Source organism: Mus caroli, unplaced genomic scaffold (assembly GCF_978045245.1).
Source record: "Mus caroli unplaced genomic scaffold, Mus_caroli_1 scaffold_1, whole genome shotgun sequence".
NCBI classification, from domain to species: Eukaryota; Metazoa; Chordata; class Mammalia; order Rodentia; family Muridae; genus Mus; species Mus caroli.
Genome location: NW_028227256.1, coordinates 176,977,328 through 177,003,902, shown reverse-complemented (window position 1 = coordinate 177,003,902; position 26,575 = coordinate 176,977,328). Strand labels below are relative to the sequence as shown.

At 44.1% G+C, this 26,575-nt stretch overlaps 1 protein-coding gene across 8 annotated transcripts in view; it reads left to right on the top strand.

The window, feature by feature from the left end:
• The window catches only part of Smyd3 (SET and MYND domain containing 3), a 580,304-nt gene that overhangs the window by 306,721 nt on the left and 247,008 nt on the right, over positions 1–26,575 (top strand). The window contains exon 1 of one of the 8 annotated variants that reach the window (XM_085843355.1): positions 10,067–10,223. The exons of the other annotated variants lie outside the window; for them this stretch is intronic. The gene's annotated coding sequence lies outside the window, so the exon portion shown is untranslated. Of the gene's footprint in view, positions 1–10,066; positions 10,224–26,575 lie in introns of those variants that run through there. 8 annotated transcript variants of the gene reach the window in all.

Genomic DNA, 26,575 nt, shown 5'->3' with positions numbered 1-26,575 from the left:
GGTTACCTCAATAGCTCACAGCTTCTTATGGGCCAGGTCCTTTCAGAAGCAGGGAGAATGGAGGAGCGATAGGCTCAGTTGGTAAGGAACCTGTGGCATAATCAGGAATACCAGATTCCCAGCACTCACCTGAAAGCTGGGCATGGCAGCTGCATCTTTAACCTTAGCACTGGAGGGAGGGAAGGGAAGGGGAAGGGAGTATGGGGGGATGGGAGGGTCCCTGGAGTAGAGTGGCTAGCCAGTCTAGTGCTGGGTGGGGATCTCTGGAATTTGGTGGCTGACCAGTCTAGTAGTTGAATCACTGAGAGACCCTGGCTCAGGAAGGACTTTTTACCTCTGGCCCCTATACACAGGTGCAGGCACACACAAATTATATTTAGACAAAATCGTGGAAAGCAAAGATAAAAAGACTTGACGTCAGTTGGAAGGGAGACAGACAGCTGTGCCGCCCTGAAAGTCAATGGTGAGAGGATGCATCTTGACTCCTCCCTGGTAAGTATGGCGGTCATAGGCAATCAGGCCTCTGCTTATAGTGCATCTCCTCCTGGAAAGCTCACAGCTTGTACCTTTCTCTCCATCATCTCGAGGTGTGTAAGTGTGGATTAGCTGACTTGCTTGGTGATGTTGGCATGTGGAGAAGTCATTGCTGTTCTTTGTCTTACCTCGCCATTCAGAAATCATGTTGTGTTTGTTTTTCCCCATTTATTCTCATTCTCTCTCTCTCTCTCTCTCTCTCTCTCTCTCTCTCTCTTTCCCTCCCTTCCTTCCTTTGGCATTTTGGTGAAAAATGAGTGAGCTTCCAATTTTGTTTGGCAATGTCTATATTAAACCAATGGATACAGGCTTTCACCTTCCCTATATTTAATTCTTAGCTTCAACTTGAGATCACATTAATCTTACACGAGCTATCCTGTTGCATGCTAACAACCACCGGCTTTTATCTACTGCTCTTGTGGTCTTCTGCGGTGGGTTCTCTCACTGCAAAGGACAGCAACAATACAGCAAATGGCAAACCGTGTCAGAAGTATTTCTTAGTCTTTAAACCCATCTGGGGTTTATTAGTTTTCCAGATATGGGCTAACATGGGTCTGTGACTAGGCACAAGGCCCAGAGAGCAGGATTAGGTAGGTTTCCAGGGGCTCTGAACTCACGTCAAGCAAAACTGTTGTGCTGGGTGGCTAAGTCCACTGAATGGGGAAAAGTCTAAAATTGCTTTATCTCATTGCATAATGTTTGTAAATTTTATTCAATTAATTTACAGCTTTAGGGGCTCATGAGGTTAAAATTAAATTTTTGTGAAGTTTTAATAAGGAGACAGCCAAACAAGGCTGATCAGCAGCGGCTGCTTTGGAAATGTGTTGGCCGAAGTGTGAAAACAAAGGGTTTGGGTTTCAGGAGCCCTTGGCGTGCCAAGCCCATTGGCTCAGAGGTGGAGGTGCGCACCTGCCGCCTGCCATCACAGGCCTTTCTCTGTCCTATGTTTTCTCCGAAGTAACCTCCAACCATGAAGCAAGCATCCTTTATAACTCTCACCCCAAGGCAGTGTTGTAGGCAGGCTGCCAGTGATGTTAGGCTGTCTTCTGTTTCCCTCCCTTGTTGCATGTTCTTTAGTCTTTAAGATATGGCCACCTTAGTAAGTTGCCCCCCCCCCCCCCCCGTAGTGATGTCTCTTTCCTCGGTCAGCTCTGCCAGACTGAAGGATGACAAAGAGCACAGGACTGGCTTCCAAGTAATAGACTGGGGCTTCAAAACAACATTCATTATGGTTTGCTGATCCTCTTCCTCCTCCTGCCCCTGCCCCCTCTCTCTTCTCCTCTCCTTCTCCTCTCTCCCCCCTCCCCGTGTGTGTGTGTGTGTGTGTGTGTGTGTGTGTGTGTTTGTGCCCACGCGCGTGTATGAGATGCCCCAAACTTCAGCAGGGGAAAGCTCATGCTTTGAGATGTAGTGGTGAATTCTTTCATTGTCCAAGCTCTCTGTTCATGCTTTTTGAACATTCTCTTTAGCAAGGCTCAGCTGTTCACTTCCTTCTGGAGAACATGGCAGGTTTTAGTTTTGGTTGTTGTTTGTTTTGAGACAGGGTTTTACTCTACAGCCCAGGCTGGTCTCACATTTATGATTCTCCTTCCCCGGCCTCCTAGTGATGGGTTATAGGCCTGTACTGCCTGTTAAAAGTACCACCTTCCTTTTTAAAATCTAGTTCTCATTAGAATATTCCCCATTCCCTTTATGAAGAAGCCCCTGTTGCCTGTTCTCCATGTCTGGTCACCCTTGGTGTCTGACAGGTTATTAATCTTCTGTTGGGCCAAGTGTCATTCAGCCTGTCTCCAGCAAGAAACTTGTTATTTTAGCTTAGTCAGAATTCTAGCTTTGGTTTGTTCTTTGACGGTGACAGACTTAAAGCCTTGTTTATATTAGAGGGGCTAAAACTGGGATGGTGCAAAAATTGAGAAGGGGCATAATGGAGAAACAGTTTGTGTGACATGTTCCCATCAACTTATCTGTGCTTACTGTGCAGTGTATTATGGACTGATATGTGGACCTGGTACATACACTATGACTGTCCTAAAGCTCCTGCCACTTGCCAGCACACCTGGTGGCAGCTGCTGCTGCTGTTCCTGCTTCTGTTCCTGCTCCTCCTCCTCCATCCCTTCTCCTCCTTCTTCATTCTTTCCTTAAACTGTTGACCTCAAAAAAGCTCAAAAAGCAAATATAACATAATTTGAGAATCAAAATGAAGCAGAGTATCAATTTAATATAAGTAATTAAACTATATTAAATGTACAATCAAATGTGTATGTATATGTGTGTTTGTATGTATGTAGATGTATGTGTGTATGTATATGTATTTATGTATGTGTATTATGTATATGTATTTATGTATGTGTATTATGTATATGTATGTCTGTATGTATATATGTATGTATATATGTGTGTATATGTATATATATGTATGTACTCATGTATGTGTATGTACTTATGTATATGTATGTATATGTATATATGTACTCATGTATGTGTATGTATGTATATGTATGTACTTATGTATATGTGTATGTATGTATGTGTATGTATGTATTTATGTATGTATAAGTATGTATGTATGTGTATTATATATGTGTATGTATGTACTTATGTATATGTGTGTGTGTGTGTGTGCGTGTATATATGTACAGAGTCTGCCTATGTTGTCCAGGACCTCCTAGCAGCAGTGGTTTCCTTGGCGCAGCCTTCAGAGTGTCTGGGACTACAGCTACATGCTACCACATTCTCCTCCATTCAGTTTTGAACTTTTTTTTTTAAATATGCTTTTCTTCTTTTACAAAATCAACACATGACATTTACTTTTAAAGTATGAAAAGATGCAGTTACAAGTTAAGACTCTAAGTATGGTGGTGCCTGAGAACAGGTTCCCTAGCAGGTGGACATCATGGCTGGGGATTGTCAAGGACTCAAAGGACACCTGCATTATGTCAGGCACTGGGCAGGGAGCTGTGGCGGACTCTGGGAGTGTTTTAAGGAGGGTTGAAAAGCAAATACCCCATCCTCATTAAGCCATCCATGTCAGAGTGACGCTGTCCCTTGAATTTCTGTTTGACAACTTTTGCCTGTAACATGAAGAAGTGTACACTGTGGTTAGTTTTCTTTTATTAATATCCCATTTGCTCATCTTTAAAGCATAGCTCATCGTAGTGGATCAGAAGCTGTGGACTCCAGCAAAGCTATCAAGATGCTGTGAGGGATGGCTTCCCTGAAAGCATGGCTGATCACTGAGCTCTGTTAGAGCCCAAGCCTAGGCAATCCCTTTCCCCCATTCTAGTAGCCCAAAGCATAGTTCTCATGTCATTTGTAGGCCATCTTGGTTTGTGTTAGTTTATTTATCCTTAAAGCCTTCACTTCGTTGCAAAGTCATCCAAATGCAAGATAGAAAGTTGTTTAGAGAGCAGGGTGCTCTCAGGAGCTTCCATCCAACCTTTTGTGATGTAGCCACTGGGTTTTTTGTGGATCCTGTCAGGGCTTGCACAGACAGAGGAGCAGTGTCACAGGCAGGAGAAACGAAGTTCAAGGAAGTGAGACTTGGCAGAGTGGAGCTGTCTGCAGCTCAGTGGGAGCGCTCCCTGATGGTTGCAGTGACATTTAACCTTGAACTTTGCAGAAGACTCCTGGTCTCTGGAACCAGGTGTGCCCTCTTCTGAGGAGCAGCGAGCAGTCTGGAAAATGGAGAAGGAAGTGGGCAGGACTAGTGTGGGATGAACAGATGTGCTGTCTGTGTGGGGAGATGCCCAGCGGGGCGTCCACAGAGCCTTGACACCAGATCAGAAGTCAGGCTATCACACTGACAGGCTGTCAGAGTCTTCAATGGCTACCTTTCACATAAATTAACCCTTTTAATCAACATGTCTGCCCTACCTGTTGAGGGTCTCTGAAAAGGTTAAACCAATCTAAATATTAACCCCAGTAAAACAATTAGGACGGGCCAATGTGCTTGGTAAACATAATCTTTCGTATCCCAAAAGATGACTAGAATTTATTATTATTATTATAAAATTTAATTTTAGTGTTTTTATTTATTTCTAATTTTAATTACACGAAGTAGTGTTTCTTCTCTCTTGGCATGGAGAATGGAGGGGTGCTCATCTCCTCTGAACTCTCCATAATTCCTTAGGAGATGATATACCGCTAAGGGTCATTTAATGATTTAATCAGGAAGGGCTGGCTGTGGTGAGGCAGTGAGAACTGGCATTTAACAAGTTAATTGGAATTGGAGAGAGCTATTAAAAGGCCAGGAGAAGGTCTTTTATGAAGCCCTCAAATCTGCTTCAAGCCTGAAGATCTTATTAAATTATGCTAAGGGTGTGTTTCCCTTTCACTGTAAATCACCCATTAGGATCATCTAATCAGCTTTCTCAAAGTTGCTGCAGATGGAAGTAGTATTAGCCTCACCATGATGGAATTTTAATTTTTTTTTTTCCTCTTCAATTGTTACTGTATCGATGTTGAATACTGGATATTTCCTTAGCCCACTGAGACCAAACCAGAATCGAGTTTAGAAATTTCTTCTCTCTCTTTTTTTAGTTTCAAACAGAATTGTTTGAGACACTGGTGACGGATTCTCAGCACGCTCAGTGGTTCCGTTAGTGTTGAAGGTGTGGCCTGCTCTCCTCTGAACAGGCACAGCACATGCTGTTTGCTGTGTTCGTGCTGTGTTCCTGTGTTGGTCATTTGACAATAGGGTCCCACCACAGAGGAGCAGATGGAGATTTTTGGATCCCATTGTCCCTCTGCTAATGACCCAGAGATCTGTTTATTTCACAGCCATATGTGGGACACAATAATTGTTTCAAAAATAAATATCGTGTGGACTGTTGATCTTAGGGAGTAGACTATGCCAGGCCCCGGGGAACTGTTTTTGGTGGCCTTTTGTTCTCAGCTTACCAGACTCATGTGCATGCTCCCGGGTAACTGAAGGGCTCTCTTGAGACTGTTCGCAGATTCATACTGGATAGAGGAGGTTGAAGGTAAAGACAATTAAGAAACATTGTGTCTCTTTTAGTGATTAGAAGCTCAACTTTCCTTTACTTGGAGAGAATGCAAAAATGGTTTGCAAAGCGACACTTGAGCTGCAGCTGACACTTAAGTATTTTAGCATGCATTTAGATGTGGGCACATGGGCATATGCATGTATTGCCACATATATTGTCTCCACTATGTTTTTTAAAAGCCGCGCATATTGAAATTTTTATAATTGAAACGCCTCTTTCATAGGACAAGAAATCCAGTGTCGTTTCCTGACGTTATTTTTAACTAAAGTTTAGAAGAATATTTGAAAATCACATAAGTACTACCCAGCTCCTTATCCCCCTATTGTGAAGGGCCGAGAACTAGAGGCAGAGATGTCGCTCTCTTACTGAGCTCAGGTCTCTCCTTGACATTGCTTATGAGAGGAAGGGTCGAGGTAAAATGCCCAGGCTAGCCTTCAACTTATGAGCCTCCTACTTTAGCTTCCTAAGTGGCTGGGTCTATAGGCTTGCCCTATGGCTGCCAATATTTTGTTATCTGATTCATTTTTTTTTTTTCAGGCAGGTCAACTAAAATACGATAGGGAACATTTGAGAAGAGATTTAAAAAAAAAAAGGAAAACAAGGTCCTTTATTTGTTTTAAATATTTAAGTGTTCAAATAGTGGGTCTTATCTGAATGCACATCATGTAGTGCCCATTCTGGCACCTTTTGACCTTTATAATCAACTCTTACAGCCCAGTAGGTCCTTGAGTATGTAGCATGTCTGAAAACTCACTCCCAGGGTCATGTAGGTTATAGGGCTTCCTTGGCTGGTAGTGACTGAGTGGTTGAAGGCTGCCTGTTGACATGCAAGAGGCAGGCAGATGTGTGGGTATATAGATTTTTCTTGTTGGTCATTTATACCAGTGTATAGACTTACAGCATGACCGAATGCATGTGTGAGTTAGTTTTCCCTACTTTATTCATCGTTTGGCGGGGGGGGGGGGGGGGGAGGTTCATCTCTTCATAGCTCACTCATCTTCTTTATGCCAGTGAATTTAAGTGTTAGTCTAATGGTAATTTATAAATGAGACATGATGGGGAAGAAGAGGTTTGCAACAATAATGAAAAACTCCCAACACTCTGGCAAACTGTTCAGGACAGGGAAGCCCAATGCACAGAGCCATCTTCAGACTAGTAGAAACGGAACTTGTGACAGCCTGTAACTATAATCACAGAACCATACTTTGGAAGAAATTAGATGCTTGGACAAAATTAACTTGATTTAAGACCATCACTGAGAAAAGCCAGTGCCATTGCTCCCCAAGATGACCTAGGGGTAGGGCTCCCATTTCTCTGCATCTTGCTGATATGTCAGGCAGGTGTCGGGTATGCTAGGGCAAGAAAGGTGGTGCTGCTGCCTCCTAGTTAGACTGGCCCTTCGGGAGCTGGGTAGGGTAGGATGGAGGTGGGGGCATTCCAGCATTTGTCCTGTTTGTTGGTACAGATTAATCAAACAGAACTTTAAAGGGCATGAGTCGGAGAGATTCCTGTTTCTGGTGTGAAAAAAAAATGATGTTTTTCCGTGTTTTTTCCAAGTAATTAAGTACTCCAGAAGTGAATATTGAAATATTCAATATATGAATAATGAAAACATAGTTATAGGCCCTGAGCGGGGTGGGCTATGAACTGGATATGAGTATCATACTTCTAGTTCTCCTCCTGTTCCTGGACTACATTCAAGAAAGTGAATCAAAGCCTAAAAGACTTGGAGGAGAAGTGCTGGGCATCAGATGCCTTGGAGGAGCCCATCCTTGCTGCTGACTCCGTCTAAGCTATATGCGTTGTGGGGTGATCAGACATGGAGTTATGATGAGCATTTGTAAGACCTGCAGACCCCGTAGTTAAGTCAAAAGGCAGCTGCTGTCTGTTTCATATACACCATCCAGGTAGCCAGCACTTTACCAGCTCAATGGAAGCTAAGGTCAGGCGTGTAACTTGCTGTACTTGTGTTAGGTGTGGACTGACTCCCGAGTACTGAAGTTAGTTATGCTCTGTGAGCACTGACCTCCAAGTCCCCTGGAGCAAAGCTGATAGCAGTCAGAGGGCTTGGCTCTCAGGCCCTCGTTCTTCCTGCTGCCATGGGTTACTGAGGTCGCTGTGCATCTTGTTTCTGTTTATTCAGTTGTACTTTTTGCCAGGAGAGACGTCTGGACAAGGGTAGTATTAAACTGTCTCCACGGAGCTTTTGTTTGTCCCACCATGGCCCACTGGCAAGAGTAGTCCAGGGTGCAGTAGTTCACGTTGTCAGTTTGCTCCGAGTTCAGTGAACAAAGCGAGCCCTGGACACAAAGCAAGAACTATACACTTAAACTAATAGGAGTCCACAGGGTAGTGGGTAAATAGCAACAGTCAGCTAATCAACGAAGTAGGGAAAGTTTCCAGCATGTATTTATTTACTGTGTGTGCTTCTGGGTGCCTCTGCATGCCATGGAGGACATGCAGAGGATGGTGAACACTCATGTAGGACTCAGTTCTTGCCTTCTGCCATCCAGTCTCCGAGAATTGAACCCATTGAGGCATCTCACTGGACAGTACTTTCTTTCTTAATTCTTTTTCTTATTAGCAGAAAATCTTAGTGCTGAGTTTTCGGCTGTAGAGAAAGTGCTATTTGATATGTATCCTAGTTACAGCATCTCCAGCCCCACAGAGCTGCATGAATAGTATTCATAGGGGAAAACTATTTTATCGACTACCATAGGTATTGAAGATCATAGCCCTGCGGTTGTAGATAGATGTATGACGACCTTTGTAAAGGGGAGTTGTAATAGTGGGCACTGGTATATAAAAATAAGAACAGGACCGGAGATACTGTTCTGGCCATTCCTCCCTCAAAGGGTAGCTGCTGGTCGTGCAGCCTGTTTTGGCTTTGATTGACTTGCCTGGTGATTTGGATGCTACCAGCTGCATTTCCTCACGTCCCCTCCTCATTTCCTCCTTTGAGGTTTCAGGTTCAAGTAGAGATGTCCAAGCACTGGCATAGCCTTCTTTCACTCCTCCTCGCTTGGCGTGTTGTCTCAGTGTGTGCTCCCAGAGTCCCTTGTACACACATGCCACCGTCTCTTACTTGTGTCTTGCCTCTTGTGCTTGTGTCTTGCCGAGCATCTAGCATCTAGTGTAAGTTCAGTAAGAGTTTGTTAAACGAGCGATTGCATACCTGAAGCCTTACAGAAGATTAAGAGGTTAAAAAAATGACTCTGAGGTTCTTCTGTTAGTCACTCCCAACTGTACTAGCTGTGTCTGCATTAGCTGCCAGTGGGCCCATTTATGAGAAGAGGCAGTCAGTCTAGGAAGCAAATTACAATATTGTATGTGACTGGCGCTGTGATGTGGGCGGGGCCTTTGGATGCCAGCAGAGGAGATGCAGTCCAGCCTAGGGAGCCCAAGGAGACAATTGGAGAACACCGTGTCAGGTGAGAGAAGGCTATTGGCTGAGTGTGGGAAAGTCGTCAGTGAGGGCATGACAGAGAACCCGAGCGTGACTTCAGTTCAGACTCTGCAGATCCCAAAGCCTATAGAGAGGGATGTGTAACCAAGGCAGGGGGTGAGTGTGGCAAGGAGGAGCCCGATGGGAGAGAAGCAGCTCTGAGATACTAATTAATACCATGGAGGTTAATGCTTGTATAAAACCCTTTCGGATTGGGTAACAATTCAGCGTGGAAAGCCCACGGTTCATGTCCCTTGTGTGGACTTCACATCAGGCTGGTCATTCAGGCCTCTTAGTGCTATTTTTAACACCGTGAGTTCATACTTTTTCAAGTATTTTTAGGACTTCTAATGAAGCCTGTTTCATACACAGGATGCTGACTAAATCTGTTGAGCGTATTTAAAAAGGGCATTGTGCAGTAGAAATGCCAAGGCACTAATCAGTGGTCTGATCTCACTGACCATCTGAGAGAACAACCACAGTTAACACTCAGGCTGTTTCCAGAGTGAGCCGGGCCCTGCATTCAGTTCCTGGCTGCCAACAAGGTTTCATTCAGAACAGACACGCCACCTTCTCTAGCTCCATACATAAAGCGAGCGGCCTTAGCTGTGGCTGAGCGACTGGGGCACAGCTCTGGCATTGAACTCCCAGCAAAGCTCTTTTTCTGGGACTGGCTTCTCCTCTCTTAGGACCTGCTTGTGTCAGGGTTTTGTTGACAGTCCCTCCTGCCCTGTATATAACCTTCACGAATCGATTCTGTGTCCTGGCTGGGTTTTTTTTTCCAGTGTTTCAGACTCTCGCTCACATGCTTTCTAAATCCAGTTTGTTACCTTAACACAATTAGATAGTCCTTCAGTCGTCCTGGGACTCTGGAGATTTCAAGGAAATCTGAAGAAAGAAATAGGGACAAGTGGCCTGGGTCTTTCAGAGTCCTCCACTGGGAACTACTGGGAAGACTTGGATGTATCCGTGTCCATATCTCTCTGATCTCTGCTGTGTAAATGCCTCTGCTTCCAGACTTAGGTTTCAGCACAGCTTCAGGGCAGCTATGAGCCGTTTAGAGGGTGGGGAGATGGGGGTCCTGTGCTGTTTCCACTGGCAGACAAAGGTCCTGTTTCTACCGCAGACTTAAATGAGGTGGACAGCTGCTCAGTCTCGTGGGCGCACAAAGAAATGCAAACCGAACTCATGACCAGGTCAAAAGGAAATGCTTTTGAAAACTGAAAGCTTCAACAAAGGTCTGTGAGCATTTAATGAATATTTAACTGTTCATTTTTTAGAAGTCTTAATGGAGCAGTTTAAGTGCTGCTAAGCAGTTTAAGTGATGTTTGACCAGAAATAGATAGATGAGTGGATACCTCTTCCAAAATGATTATCTAGATCTAAAAATTGTAGTTAAAAGAAACACAGTAACACAAAGGGTCTCATATATGGAGACTATAATAGATAGGTACATAGTTTTGAGTGAGAGTTTGTAGGAGAAAGAATGTACTAGGAAAATATGATCATTATGCATTGGTATTTTAAATAACAAAGTCAAGTAATTACACAATAGTTAAAGGTTCAGAAGGCTCTTTAACTAAAAATGTGTCAAATCCCTTCTGGATACACTATGTCTTATGTCTGCACATACATGTATTTATCAACAGAAGCATGGACCATCTATTGATAACTATAAGACTTCTGAATTTAGTAAAATACTCAATAACAAAGGAGACATATGATCTATACAAAGTTAAAATTTCTAAATAGTTTATGTTATCATGCCGGAAACAAAAATAAGCAGCAATCAAACTCCTGATGCCTACTTTTGAGGGTACAGTTTAATTAGGCTATTTTGTGGGGTTTCCATTTTTCCTTTTGACTTTTATGCCAGAAGTAATAAGTTGAGAACTGTCAAGAAGGGAGCGCAGGTGTGCTTCCCTGCCATGAGCCTTTATCTGGGTTATATTCTGAAGCAATGCTGACATTTGTCTTGACATGCGTTTCCTGATAAAAATGACACTCTGCTGCCTTAGCTAGATCCAGGCTGCTATATGAAGCTAAACCAACTCATGTGTGCAGGGTTCTGTGGAGGACAGAAGCACAGGCTACATTCAGAAGCAGCTGCTGGTCTTTTTATTTTTTTCTTATTAACGAATCTGTATTAGTTATGAAGTCATTATATAAGCATGTACAAAAAACCTCAGAAGTCTGAATGAAGATACTGGCTTGGAGGAAGAGGGGTCTATCCCAGGGGTGAGGCCCCGTTTACTGAAAGTCAGAGGAGTGCTAAGGACTGGGCATCAGCCAGTTCACATTGCCTTATGAATACAGCCAGGGCCTTACCAGTGCTACTGTGTTTAAACTTACAATCACAGCACTGCTGGAATCCTCCATTTGTCTTCTGTTCAAAGTTAGAATGAAAAGGCGCAGGTAGGTTCTGCCCATGTTGTATTTTCAGATCAAGTTGCCATCTTGGCAGATAAACATTTTCTAGAGAGAATGCATTTGTCTTAAGCTGTTTTCTGTTGCTATAATAAAACACCTGAGGCTGGGTACTTCAACTCACCAGTTTTAAGAGCTCAGGAGATATATTCTTGGCTCTGGTGAGGGCCACATGGTGGGTAATGACACAGTCATTGGATCATATGCAAGAGTGTGCTTGAGAGGGACCAAGAGTGATGGAAATGGGAGAAAGAGGGATCAGTTCTACCTTTGCACGACAACTCTGGGATTTCATCTCCTGTGTGACACATTAATGTGTCCATCAAGGGGTGATCCTGTTCCTTAAAATTCTGTTCTTTGACCATCACCTCAGTTAGAGACCATACTTCCTGCACATGGGCCCTTGCTGACAGCAATCTTCCTTGGTTAGATTCTAGAGATTGAAGGTATGGTCCTTGGCTTGCTAGGCAAGATCCATGCATGAGACACATTCCAGCCCTGCAGAGTCTTTACTTAAATGTAGACAGCAGAGAAAACGACTGCTCAAACTGTCTTGCTCAGCTTCTGTGAGAGCTGCTATAGTTCTTTTCCTCACTGTTGCCTTCCCATTGCTTGAAAGGGAGAGAAACAATGACTGAAGCCCAGTGATGTAACAGTGTCATCATTCAACTACTGATTGCTGACTGGTGGGTGCCAGGATATCGTTCACGGAGCTTATTATCTAGTAGGGAAAGAAAGATGTTGGATAGATGAGTTTTTAAAGTAGCAAGAAATGCCTATTATAGAAAGAATGGAAGGGTAGATATTGAAATAGTCCAATGGGTTTGTCAATTTACTAGAATTTGAGGGAAATTATGGCCATGTATTTATTTGCTCTGAAGTACGGGAAGAATATTTTCTGCCGGATATAGCATGGGGGGTGGGGAATTTGGATTTGTGGAGTCTGGAAGGCCAGGAAAGGTCTAGCATAGTAAGTGCAACAGAGAGAGAGAGAGAGAGAGAGAGAGAGAGAGAGAGAGAGAGAGAGAGAGAGATGTGAGTGGCTGCTCTGTGCTGCTGAACTGTGGGCCTCCTGTAGCCTCACTTAGGACTCTGGCCTCCAGCAGGAAAATGTCAGATATTCCGAGAGCCACTCATTCTCCAGTCTTTTGTAGGTGTGCATATTGAATATCTCTCTGGTCATTCAGTTGCTATACTTAGTCTGGAAAATCTGCACACGTTTCATTCCTTTGCAAAAGCATTGTACAGATGAGATTTTTCAATAACTTCTTTGGCAAAAATGGTTAAAATTGATACTGTGTGCAGCACATAAAATACTATTCCAGAAATGAGAATCGCTGTGTGGTGTGGCTCAGTGGTAGAGCTCCTGACCGGCATGCATGAGACCCCTTTTCAAGCCTCAGTGCTGGGAGTGGAGGGGAGGGGAGAGGGAGGGAGAACCTTTTAGGAAGTGCTGATACTGGCTTCTGACACCTTCCTTTGGAACTGGGGAGGGTTTTGGTTCCTTCGAGGTATTGCTTTGTCCCAGTGCACCTAGAACCACAGTCTAAGAGTGATGGTCCCGGAGGCAGCCATCTCTTCTGTGTGCTTTCCTCCAGGTTTTATCCAGAAATCCTTAACAACCTAACAGAACTTGTCACTGTTGCCTGAGCCAATCAGAAACTGACAGAAAATCTGGATCTAGAGATCACGATGGCGAGCCAAGCTTTGGGTTGTGCTCAGTAGTTCCCACAGATGGAAAAATCAATAGCCTGGTTCTTAGGCTGGGTGCTTGGCACACTCCTGTTACAGTAGACTGTATATTGTACTGTGTCGTGCGAGTAGATTGGTTCCTTATTGATTTCACACGTGCCCATATCTTTTCTATAAAATTAGATCTTGTGCCAACACACAAACACAGCTGACTGCCATAGCACACTTGACTCAAAACTGGTGACACTGAAGAGTTTGGATACATTTGAATACCTTGTGTGTAGTTGTAAAGACAGATATATTAAATTACTTTTGTTTGTGTGTATATATGTGTATACACACACACACACACACACACACACACATACAAACACAACTTCTTTCTGTGCATAAGAACTAGCAGTGAAGACAAGAGCTCAGAGATGCAAGCAACAGTGTTGTTAGTGTTTTCCCAGCCTCCTTGCTGTCACCTCTGGATGAGACCACATTCCTTCCACAGGCTCTGTGCTCATGGCTGTTGTGCTGTGTGTCAGCTGTATTGTCCTTGAGTGCATCATTATCCCACCCTATACAAGATTTCCAGCTCAAAGGATGAATTAATCCCCGAGCTAGGGTTGTAAGCGGTTTTATTCTTTCTGCCTGTTTTTGTGAGTTTTATCCCAGAGGCATTTAGCTATCTTCCTCCTTCTTGTGTCTTGCTGATGCCCAGTCCTGCCGTGGCCTTACTGTGCCTCCGAGCTCAGTCTCCATGACTTTCCTTACTGTGTCGTAACAAGCCTGGTGATGTCCTTAAGATGTGTAATTTGTCACAGCCTGGCCTCTGTAAACTTGTTACTTGTTCTATGAGAACGCATCTGTACCCTCTAGTAATTAGCGTCCTCTGAAAGGGCTCTTCCAGGCAGTGGGGATGAAAGCCTGTCTTGGGCTGTCACACACATAAATAGAGACACTGATTGTCAAGTTGCAGAGGCAGCACAGTGACGGTTCTGTAAACCCACCAACACCTCTAGCTCCTGGTCCTGTTAGATTCTCTAACAAGCACCTTGTAAGGGAGGGTGAATCGAAGACTCAACAGCCGTTTAGCTGCCAAGTGTGACTCAGTTACAGTGGATTGATTAGCATCCGTACAGGTGCCATCATAGTGTCAAGCCAAGAGAGCTTTAAAGAGAGCGTGCAGGGTGTCTGGATAATGAATTTGTTTCCAAGCCAGAATATCTTGAGAGCAAAAGGGAGAGGTGGGAATACCTGTGCTTGGATAAATGACACAGACTGGGGATGAACTAGGCAAATTGCATTCGTGGCTACCGAAGCCATGGGATGTGCTAGGTTCTCATACTCTGTTCATGGAAAGGTGGAAGGCTTTCTGTTGCTCATTCACCTGTCTGTCATTTCCCCAGGGACAAGGTGCTTCCATCTTCCGCTGGGCAAACAAACAAATCTTTTAGGGTTGACCAGAGACAAGATATTGAAACCCTTTTTGTGGTGTGTGTGTGTGTGTGTGTGTGTGTGTGTGTGTGTGTGTGTGAGGGGGGAGGTGAAGATAGCTTTCCTCCTCTTCCTGTTGGCCTCAACACTGAGATTGCTCTGCCAGGCGGATTAACAAGAGGAAAGGATATAGATTTACTTGTTTTATGTGACTCGGGAGCCTCTGTAAGGAAATGGAGTTGTGAAGAGCGCTCATTAGACATGAGTGGTTTCTGTATTAGTGTTGATGGAGAGTGGACAGTCATGGAGAAATATAGTGGGGCAGAGGGTCCTGAGGTAAATGTAATGAGCACAGGCTGTTTGCTGACACTCCCTTGTGCCTTGTGCATTCGGAGGAAAGGATGCTATGTGGGAGGGCGCATCTCACTTGAGGGTCTTTTGACCTGCTTCAAGGAAGAGCCGTAAAAGCCTTCCTGTGTTTTATGACCTGTTTTAGAGAGAAGGGTGTGGTGGAGGAGTCAAAGTGACCTTCCAGCTTCTACTGTTTTCTTAAAGCTTCATCTTAAGATATCCAGTACGCCATATGCCGGAGCAGCGTGTCCTGACCCCTGTTGGTAGCTACCCCTGGCTCGACAGAATGTGATTAGAGTTTAGCAGATGATGAATAACCCAGAGAAGTCCTTCTTTAGGGCACTGGTGCCCAGAGGATGCAAACTGAAACCAAGCAGAACACATAGGAAGCATGCTGCAAATACTTAGGTGTAGAGGTCTTTAAAATTCACTGCAGGAAGTGCAATAGTGCCTTTGTTGGAGATAAAAACCCTTTCCTCTTTTTGTCTTGTTATTTTCTTTTCCTTAAAGGTGGGGGATACACCTGGGTTTAAAGCCATTAAGAGGAAAACACAGGTAGGTGCAGCATTTAGTGCTCTTTTTTATGTATTCTTGTGAGTATTCTAACCATAAAATATTAATGTTCATCTTTACGGTTAAAATACTGCACTCTAAAGAGTATGGATAGTGGCGGATGACTTGTAATTATTTACTAGACTTTCTAAACTAAATAATTCAGGGTGGCACTAAAGGATCGATAATCAGCCTCCTGAAAATTGAATAATGCAATCAATTTGTATGTCTTCCGTGGCTACTGATCCAGCCACAATATTTAACTTTCCCATACACGACACACATCTAAAAGGAAAACATATTAAAACATTAAGGTAGAAAAGTGTCTTTTAATAGGGTAAAATATAATTCTCATGTAACTTTGTGCCGTGAATTTAATGTAATGAGCAACAGAATCATTATCATGATAAGAGCGACTCCCAGGAAATTCCAGAGTTGAAGCATTCTGTTGCTGCTGACAGAGTGCTGGGATAAGGTTGGGGGATTAGTAGTAAACTGTGTAATTTCTCAGGGTAACAATACGGAACTGGATCTTTCTTCCTGCCACACAGGCTTCATTTATATCCTGTGGATACACACGTCCAGGTCACCATCTAACTTAACAGTCCCCACCTTGATGGCAAACAGCAAGCTCTGCAAACAGTCCTTTGATCTCATCTGTAACACGGAGATGAGACAGAGGTCTGTGGGTTCTTTTATTTTTATTTTTTTAATTTATTCCTAAATTTTCATAACAAAGGTTTAGGTTTGGCTTTGGTTTATATTGAATCTTGTGATTCTTAAGCATTTATGCAGTTGTGACCTTTGTATATATTCTGTGGGCTTTTTGTGTTAGTTTGTTTGGCTTCTAGAGGATCTGGGTTCAGGTAACGGAGGAGTCCATAGTATGGACTTATGTCTGAGAAATAAGCAAGACCAGATGTCTTGATTGGCACTTTTATCCTGTGTGAATGGAGCTTTCTTAGTGTCCCAGAACTAAGGTTGATCCCCAGGCCACCTTGAAGAAAGTATAACACATCTAGTTAATTTTTTTTTTTCCTAGCAAGGAGACATACATTTAAGTCCTGAGCTAGCGCACTAGTAATTAAGAAGTAAAAGTTAGGTCAAAAAGAAAGTAGCCCTATGCTAACTACTTGCAGGTTCTTATTTTCCTTTCCTGTAGGAGTGTTTGTCTGCATATTTCAGGTGTCACATGGCATGCTGTGACTGAAGCCAGATGAGGCACTGGGTCCTCTAGAATTGGAGGTTGTCAGCTGCCATGCGGGTGCTGGCCACTGAACCCCGTCTTCTGCAAGAGCAGCGTGGGCTCTTAGCCCTGAGCCATCTCTCCAGTCCCCAGTTTATTCTTTGGACACTCAAAAGAGAGATGCCTCCTTAGTAGTCTTTCAGGTCCTAAGGACAAGGTTTTGACTCCTTCTTTCAAAAGTGACAACACTGTTCCTAGATAGAAGCCAGCTGACTATACAGATGACATTTCTCCTTCATCACAGCGAAGGTCATAGGAATTAAGCTGTTCACATTTTCCTTGCCGTGGCTTGCGTTGATAGCACTTGCTAATCAGACAAATTGGTAGCTCATTTGCATAGGTGATGGACTTCTTCGAAGTTTTGCTTCCGACTGACATGCATTAATTATCCTGTTGGAGAGAGATACGCAGGCCCAAAATAGGCTGCATGACTTTCTCAGGCTTGATTCTTCATCCATTCTGCAGCTACTGTTGACCGCCTGTTATTTGTTGGACATTGTTGTACATAGCAGGGAAGCAGCAAGGAGGGGCAGGGTAAAAAGCATCCTTGCCCCTACAGTGTTCCTAGTCAGGGAGATTTTAAACTAGGGTAAGTGAAACACTAGGCTGCTTTTGCAAGAACATTGAACTTGAATACCAGATTTAAGGTATCTTAAATAGCTCACCTTGTGTGTGGTGGTGGTGGTGGTGGTGGTGGTTGTTGGTAGTGGTGGTGGTGGTGGTGGGGGTGAGGGTGGTGGTTGGTGGTGGTGGGGTTGGAAATCCTTGGGAATCTTTTTCTTCTCAGGAACAGTGGGATTTTTTTTTTTTTTAAAGATTTATTTATTGATTATATGTAAGTACACTGTAGCTGTCTTTAGACACTCCAGAAGAGGGCACCAGATCTCATTACGGATGGTTGCGAGCCACCATGTGGTTGCTGGGATTTGAACTCTGGACCTTCGGAAGAGCAGTCGGGTGCTCTTACCCACTGAGCCATCTCACCAGCCCCTGGGATTTTTTTTTTTTTTTTTTATTTGTGTTGGGTTTTGTTTTCCTTACACATTCTGCAACTTTCTTAATGGACTTTTCCTTTAAAAACAAGGTCGAGCTAAAACATGCACTTAGGAGTTAATGAAGAAAGCAAAAACAATTTAGGGATTTCGAATAAAAGATTTATCTAGGAAAAACAAAGAGGAGTTTGATGAACACCACTGATGTTGAAAGCGCTCCTCCCAAAGGTTCAGGCATTAAAGGGCTCTTCTCTCCCATACTGATCTTTATTTTTTTCTTAATCCTTCATCTCCCTCTTTGCCTCTCTCATTATTTTGTCATAATTTGGGTATAAAACAGCTCTTAATGGAGAGTTTAGAGATCACATTCTGTGACCAATAAAGAACATTTAAAATTAATAGCAACAATTATAATAAATTGGAGACATCTAGGCACCCGTAAAAATAAAATTTGAATAACTCTAAAGCTTTAGTTGGCTTGTTTTGACTCTCATGAATTGGGTAATGCCTTATCTAGAGGTTTAGAAGCACGGTGAGTCCAGCAGTCCTGACATTTCCAGAAGACTTGGTTTTATTCTGCTGCCCCGCCTCTGTCCCCGCCCCTGCCCCGCCCCCAACTTCTGGAGTTTACAATCTTCTTGTCTCCTCTTCACGCTAATGGTCCTGAAGCTGTGGAGAGGGTGATGTGAATGTCCCTCCTGAGGCTCAGTGCCCCACTCACACGTATTCTCTGCACTTTGACCAAATTCTGAGTTTCTGCATTAATCACCGACAGTTCCTCAGACAGCTGAGGTGTGAGGCTAATGTATGGGTATATAGATTCAAGTTTAATGAGTAGTTTAACACTATATCCGCCTAGCAGAATAACAGGAGTAGATTAACCCTTGGGGCCTGGGAGCTTCACAACCATGAACCAGGCATTCTAAAACTCCCATCGGGTGTGTCTTAAATCCAATCAGAAAGCATTTGGCTGTTGGCTACCCTTCATAACACTTGGAGCTCCTATTGCCCAATGGGCCCTTGTGCCATTCAAGTCATTGTCGTAGTTCACGGCTGGATACATTTATTGATGATCTTTTTTCCCCAACAGACTACATAGCACTTTTTGGTAGTATTAAAGACAGCCAGCAGGGAAGACGCTTTCTAGTCCGTATAAATCTGATTTCTCTGTGTCTCATGACCAAGGTATGTAATACCATCAGCAATAGAATCACACTGTTCTGTTCCTGTGAGCAACTAAAAGCAATGCCAGGAGCTGACGTTGATTTGGGAGTCTCCACAATACAACAGCTTGGGAATGGGCCCCTAGGTCTGACAGCGGAGGAGCTCCTGACAGTCGATCACCTCTGGGAGAGGAAGAGTCAGTTTTCTCAAGGGTGTGGCCCCCTGAAAGGTTGACTGTGCCCCGGTGGATCGCTCCAAACACACAAGTATCTATATGGTCAACATGAATTGGACTTTTTAAAAAGAATGTGAAGTTGGGAGGGGCGGGGAAATGGGGGTAGATCTCAGAGACATTGGGGGAGGAATCAGGGTAAATATGATCACAATACGTATCCTATTCTATGAGATTTTCAAAGAGTTACGAAAGTTTAGAAAGTATTTCCTAGCAGAGCAGAGAAGGCGGTCCTCATGGGGCAGGGCAAGGGTCAAAGCAGATCGGTCCTTTCATGGTGAGCTTCTGTCTGAGCTTGCCGCCAGAAGGACTGTCTTAAGACTCTGTAGTTTTCCTTCTCTCTCAGTTTGGGGGACTGCTGATGTTTTGGAGTAGTATCTTCTGCCCCTTCCGGCTTTGTGTTTTTACCAGGACTCCATTTATGCGCATGTTATCATCCAATATTGAGGGCACTTATATTAAAATTTTTTTGATTCTCTATTCGGACCGGCATATTTTATTTGCTTTATGTTATTTCTAACCTGATAGTAAACTGTCCAGTGACGTTTTCTAAGTTGTACATAGTGCAGCTTACAGTTTTAGTACTTTGATTGAGTTCTTTTTGGTATTTTATAATTTTCAACTGTATGCCTGCTTCTTTCCCTTTCCTTGAATAGTAATGAATGCTAAGTCATCTTTATTTAATTTTGTAAACCCTGATTATTTGGGGTTGGTATCCATTGGTTGGTTTCTTTCTTTCTCTCTCTTTTTAAAAAAGGACCAATTTCCTATTCATCTTTTTAAATACATCAGTAATTTGGGCTCTTATTCAGAATATTTTAAAGCTTTTGTGGGTTTCCGAATTCTATTGAGTTTCTCTAAAGAATATGGATTTCTGTTTGCTTTAACAAGCTCCTAACTTGATACATGTGTGCTCTGAGTCCAGCCATCCCTGGAAAGGACAGCAGTGTGACTGGTCTTCAGTTACTCTAGCCTGGGATGCTTGCCATCTCCCAAGGGCATGTGTTTTGGGGGTTGGGGGTGGGACGTGATCACTTAGATTTAGGCTCATCTGAGATTTAGGCTCAGCGTATGCACTAGAATGGGCTTCTTTCTTCTCCGTACCTCTCACTGGTGTTTCTTCTCACTCTCCTGTTTCTTCAAGCCATGAGACTACCCATTTTTGTTCCAAGTTTTACTGGCCCCAACTGGCTCAACTGGAAAGTTTTTGGCTTCAATGAAAAAGACTTTAAAAACAAGAAAGCCACCTGTGTTTAATTTGGCGTTTGAAAATTTGGAGACTTAGTAAAGACTATGTATTAGTGTACGTGTGAGAGTTTTCAGAGAAGATTCGCGTCAGCCAAGGAGTGGAGACCCCTTTGAATGTGGGCTATACCATCCAACAGGCTGGGGCTCAGATGCAAAGAGATGGTAATGGTTGTTAGTGGCCATATGGGTGCTGAGGTGACCCGGAGTCCTCTGCAAGAGCGGAAAATATTCTTAATCATTGAGCCGTCTGTCCAGTCAGAACCATCCCAAAATTTAAAACTGTTTTCAGTTGTAAAGATAGCATGTCCCTGCCCCATGTTCAATCCCCAGTAATGCGTTTGCACACACACACATACACATCGGAGCAACATCCTTATTTTTACATACTGATATATCTTCACATGTTTACTAAGCTCTAGCTGACAACATTGGATATTCTATACTCCAGACTTTCTGCTGATAGGACTTAATTTACCCTGTTGTAATCTCCGTAAGAAATCCTTCAACATGTATTCCTAATTGAACCAGCAAAGCCTCATTGTTTTTGAGCCTGCATAGTTGAAATTCATGATAATTAGGCCAAGAACAGAATTAAAATTTATGACTGCCAATTAATGACTTTGAAGAATATTTCTCCTAAGAGATAAATAGCTTCTAAACATCAGTTTAAAACGGACCAGGTACACATGCATTTCTATCCGCTTTTCATTGCCTAACAAAGTAGTAGTCTGTTCTGCTCGCTCTGCAGATTCAAAAGCAATAAAAGGTACATGCCTTTAAAATGCTTCCACGTCAGACTTGTCACTAATGAGGATCCTGCTCGTGTTAATTCAAACACAACCCTTCCCCCCACCCCTCCCCGCTGTGCTTCCTTCCCCTTTCCTACTATCCTACTGCTGGAGTCCCTGCTTTTACTTCCTGGGGAGGAGATCCTCCAGGAGGGAGAAGCAAGGATCCCGGATCCCTGGGTGCTTCTGGCAAGGGACACCATTGGGGTGGTGATCTTCTGGTATCACATTAGCTTACAGCTTTTCATCGTTTTTTTGGCTGCCATTTTTTTAGACAGCACCATGGGAATAAAAACAGGTTGTGCCAAGCACTAATAACTAAAAACCTATTAGTTTGAAATGGATACATTTAGAAAGCCTCTTACAGATCGCTCCAGACATGTCCGGATGTATTTCTGGCCAACCACTGACAGAGGTCTAGTTGGACTTGACCAGTATTTGACAATGCTGGCTGATCTCTATCTTTGAGAAGTAAAGTCACCTCCATCGTCTTTTCTCACCTGCAGACAGAAGTTAGAGATCTGTGATGAGCTCAGCTTCAGGATGGTCAAGGCAGGCGTAAGAAGAAGACCCACGAGTGCCATGGGTTAGAAGTCACCAGCTCCCCCCAGTGGCTGGTGCTGCTTGCCTCTCTTTGGTCCTCATGCCCCTCAGCCTTAAAGGCAGGTAGGAAGGGGACGGTCCCTCAGAAGTCCGACTTGGCTTTCTCATCCATCCATGGTGGGCGTGAAGAAACTGGGAAGGGCCTTGGAGATTCACTTCTTTCCCCTATGGAGGATGTAGAGGATGTGACTATCTTCAGTGCTGGACCTGCTCACCTGAGCCTTCCATGAGGAGTAAAAGCACCCTCTGTCCCATTTGATCCCCAGGGCACTTCAGCCTCACCTTGTAGATGGGGTCGTGAGACAGGGCTGCCTCTCCTTTGGGGAGAATTTAAACACAATTCTCTCTCTTTGAATTCTTGAACAGAGGAGACCCAGAGGGCTTGGCTATAGATACCTTGTGGAGTGGGGTAGCCCAGTGTTGGACTGTGGAATTTGAGGGGGCGGGTAGCCCAGTAGTGGGCTTGGGGGATAGCCCAGTATTGGGCTGGGGCTGAGGCTGGCACAGGAGTGGGTTTGGTGGGGGGATAGCCCAGTGGTCAGTTGTAGAGGGCATGCCTAGCAAGCTGAGACCTTAGATTTACTCCCTAGAACTGCAACTAAATAAAATAACCTTTTTCCTTTTACACCAGACCCCCCCCCCCAATTTGGTATTGTATTTCTTAATTTGGTTTTATAAATATTATATAAATACAAAAGTAACATTCCTTTTAGGCACTTGTCTGTACTTAATTTCTGATGTTGGTCTTCTCTGCTTAGCAGTGATTCATGGGCAAAAACCAATGTATTTGGGATTAGCAGACTAACATCTGCAGGCAGGTCTGCTGTGTGTGTGTGTGTGTGTGTGTGTGTTGATTTAACAGAAGTATCGGATGTTTTGTCTTACATAAATGAGTTAAATATTAAGGACAAGCTGAAGGTGTGTGGCAAGAGTCTTTCCTTACCATGAAAAGTCACAGTTGGCAAACTCTCCGTTTGTTTCTTTGCTCTGTCTGTCTGTCTGTCCCTCCCTCCCTCCCTCCCTCCCTCCCTCCCTCCCTCCCTCCCTCCCTTCCTTCCTTATCACCACCACCACCACCACCACCATCATTACCATTATCATTATTTCTGGTTCTGGGGATGGAAGCCAGGGCCTGGTGTGTGAATGATGAGCTCTGTCCGTGAGCTTCAGCCATCTCCCTACTGTGGTTCTTATTGGTATAAGAGTAACACGCTGTGCTGTGCGGCACATCTCCATCCCTGCCGTCAGGCACATTCTGCCCACCACTTACTGCCTGGGGGCTGGCTGAGGACAGGACAGGACGATGGCACATGGACCTTGAGTTTGCTATCTTTGTACTTCCTGCATCCCTGCTGGCTCCTTTCCCATCAGCTTCACCTCCCAACATGGCATAGGTCATCGGGCATGTCAGGCCGAAGCACTTAGTCCGACATTGTTATTTCTGATTGTTCTTTTCTGATTATATAACTGGGATTTTCTTTTGTAGGAAGTTTTAGCCCTTCCTTCAATTGAGGAGGCTGCCTTGTACCCTTTCACTAAGGGCAGCTGTAAATGGCAGCTTTGTACTGCCTGGGTGCTCTCCTTTTTTGCTGACCTACAGTTTAATTTCCAATGTCTAGACTTGATAGTCTGAATTTACACACAAGACATAAACAGAGTCATCTGGAACTCATTTTTCCCCACACTAAACACTTCTTTCAGATACTAGTGTGCAGGCGACTCCTTCCTCTAACCACACCTCCAGATGAAAATCATTTAATTAACCGAGAAAGGTTTAGTTTAATTGCTCTCCTAAACAATCACGCATACCGGGTTGGTTTAGGTTTCCAGTGGCCGGAGGGTAGTAAATCGCAGATTCATGCTTAGGGAACCCCTACAAGGTCTTTTTGCTCAAAGATGCGGTTGCTCCAGCCTGCCCTTTCTCAGTCTCACAGGCCAGTTCAGTTGGTTCTGGGTGTGGCCTTGCTAATTGCTGTGGCTTTCCTGTCTGATGACAGAGACTGAGCTGGACCTCTCCTGGGAATGTGCCACAGACGAGCCCGAACGTAAGCACCCGATATCCGGCTCCCCTCAGTTTGTTGCTATGTGTCTGCTTTGCATTCAAATAAAACATTACAGTCCATATAAATAAGCTGTTTATGCAGTTACGTGTGTAACGCAAACACCTTGGGTCACTTAGGTTTTGGTGCTGAGCTCTGCCTGCTTGCTAAAGCCGGAGGCAGAAGGATGCAGGAGGCACTGGGTGATGGAGGAGCTTCTGTTGTTTGTACCAGGAGGTGCAAGCCTACAGAACCACTCTCAGACCAGAGTTGTGAGCTCCAGACTCCGGAGGTGATGAAACGCAGATGGCTTCCCCAGCTGGCACACTTCACATACTCCACTCTCAACAAGTCCACTTTTTATCTTCTAGTCCAGAAGTTGGGTCTAAGAGGAGTTTGGGAGAGGGAATGTGAATATGAGTAGAAGCCCCGCTCACTTGCCAATCAGATAGTTCCAGCCCAAAATAGTCTTCTAATTAGGAATGAAATTAGACGGGTGGGGCCCCACCTTGTGCGGGTCTGAGCAGAGGCAGGTACGCCACTGCGTTAGAATTTGTTGCATTTTAGCGGTAAAGCAGGGTTCCTTTTCTTTTATCACCGGGGTAATTAGGATCTCCGTGACATCTACAAGACACTCTTCCTTTTCCAACTCCTAGCTAAACTGTACTGTCTTCATATAAAGTGACTGTAAATGACTACACCAGCTCCTAACGCAGCAGAACTTTTACAGAGTCTGAGAGTTTACTAGTTGAAAGCCTATTCGTGCTGAAATAAAGTACGGAATCCTCCTGCACTCTCCTCCCATCCCAGACTTTAATTATAAAGCCACAATCACACCAGATAGTAAACCTTAAATATTTTAGCATTTCCCCAGCAGGAGACAGCGGCACATAAACCAGCAGGCAGTTATACGGAGAGAGATTTATTTCTCACTGACCCAGGAAGCCATGCCTCAGTGCCTCAAGAAGATGCTGTGTGCCCCGCCCTCCCCGAGGGCGCTAATGAATGAGCACAAATACCTACAGCGAGTTAAGTATTCTTGGTGGGACAGATGACAGAGGGCATCAGACAGTGAAGATTTTAAAGTCAGGTCTGTCGGGTGCTCAGGGATGTTTGTGTGTCAATTTGGAGTTGAGCTCCAACAGGTCTGAGGTTTTTATGTCGTGCCGTCCTCTGGGTTGTGAAAATTCACTTATTCCAGTCTGTGTCTATTTAGAAGCACTGGAAGTTTAGGGCAAGCTCTCACAAGATTTACCGCTGCACTGTTGGGTAGAAAATGATTTGCGCTGCGTGCGGTTCATCAGGTCAGAGCGCTTGCTGCCACGGCTGAGGGTGACCTGAGTCCGATCCTCAGGACCCACAAAGGAAGGAGGGAACCAAGTCCCCAAAGTTGTCCTCTGATCTCTGCCAAGGCACACCCACACTAAATGAGCGAATACAGTGTAATTCGTAAAGCATGACTTTTGAAAAATGATGTAAAACATGAAAAGACATTAGTCCTTAAGCTTTGCAAAAGAACAGTTTTTGGGTGTTTTTCAAAGTCTTCGTTCATGTCCAGGTTGTTGAGAAGGTAACTATAAATGGCTCTTCCGAGCTGGAGAGATGGCTCAGTGGTTCAGAGTATGCTGTGCTTGTCGAATACCTGAGTTCAGTTCTCTATCACCACTGGGGGACTCACAGCTGCCTTTATCTCCAGGAGAGCTGATGCCCTCTTCTGGCCTCTGCAGAAACTGCATTCACGTGCACAAACCCATAGACATACCCATACATAATGAAAATAAATCCATAAATGGTAGATAGATACTTAAAGCCTCTCAGTTGTTAAAATTCAACTTTTTAGGACATCCACAGTCAACTTTTTAAAATTAAACCATTTATAATTGTGATACTGGAGAATACAAGCCCTGCCTTTCGGTAGTCCATTGTGATGCTGGAGAATGCAAGCCCTGCCTTTCGGTAGTCCAGTTTGAATGACTGTTTGTACCTGGGGTAAATTGAACTGAATTATCTTTAGAAATTCACAATGTATCACGTGTTCACAGGAATGTCCATTCAGCAATCCAAATTCCTTTCCTGCCGTTGGGATCAAACCACCTGATGTAGGCTATGCCACCGGGGGATTATTCGTTTTGGCTCACAGTTTAGGGGTTCAGTGCATCATAGAGAGGAAGGTGGCAGTGGCCCATCAGTGCATACATGTGCGTGTATGCATATGGTGCTGGGGGCAAAACCAGAAGTAGCAGATTTCTCTAGGGACTCTCAGGAGATGCTTGTCAGGGGTGGTGGGAGAAATGCTCAGGGCTTCCTGATCATCTGTATACTCAGAGTATGTGAATGTGGTATTTCATGTCAGCTTGGTCCTTCTGGCTAGTTAGTTACAGAGTTCTATTCGGGGTACTGGAACAAAATGCATGAGGCTGTGCTTACACACAGCAGAACCGAGAAGGGTCAGGTAATGGCATCGTGACAACTGCCTTGGCACCCAAAGCTGGGGTCAGAGCTCCCCAATGTCTTCAGGATTTGACGGGCTGTTTCTTTAGACTGGGAGCATCCATGGTAGGTTTAACTCTGAGCCATTTGTTTTATGCCAGCAGTTTCAGTAAAGCAAGGTACCGTGTGGACTGGCTTCTTAAGAGTCTTGTTCTTGTGTGCTCCCTTATTCTGGATGACATAAAAGCATGGATCTGAGCTAAGGTGTCAGGAGGACACACTTCCCTTCCTTAAGCTCTGATGCTCTGGACCCAGCTAGGACTGATATCAGGAAACATTAAAAAATATGGTAGAATGTTTTCATGTCTCTGAAATATTTTCTTTAATATATATCCTGTCCT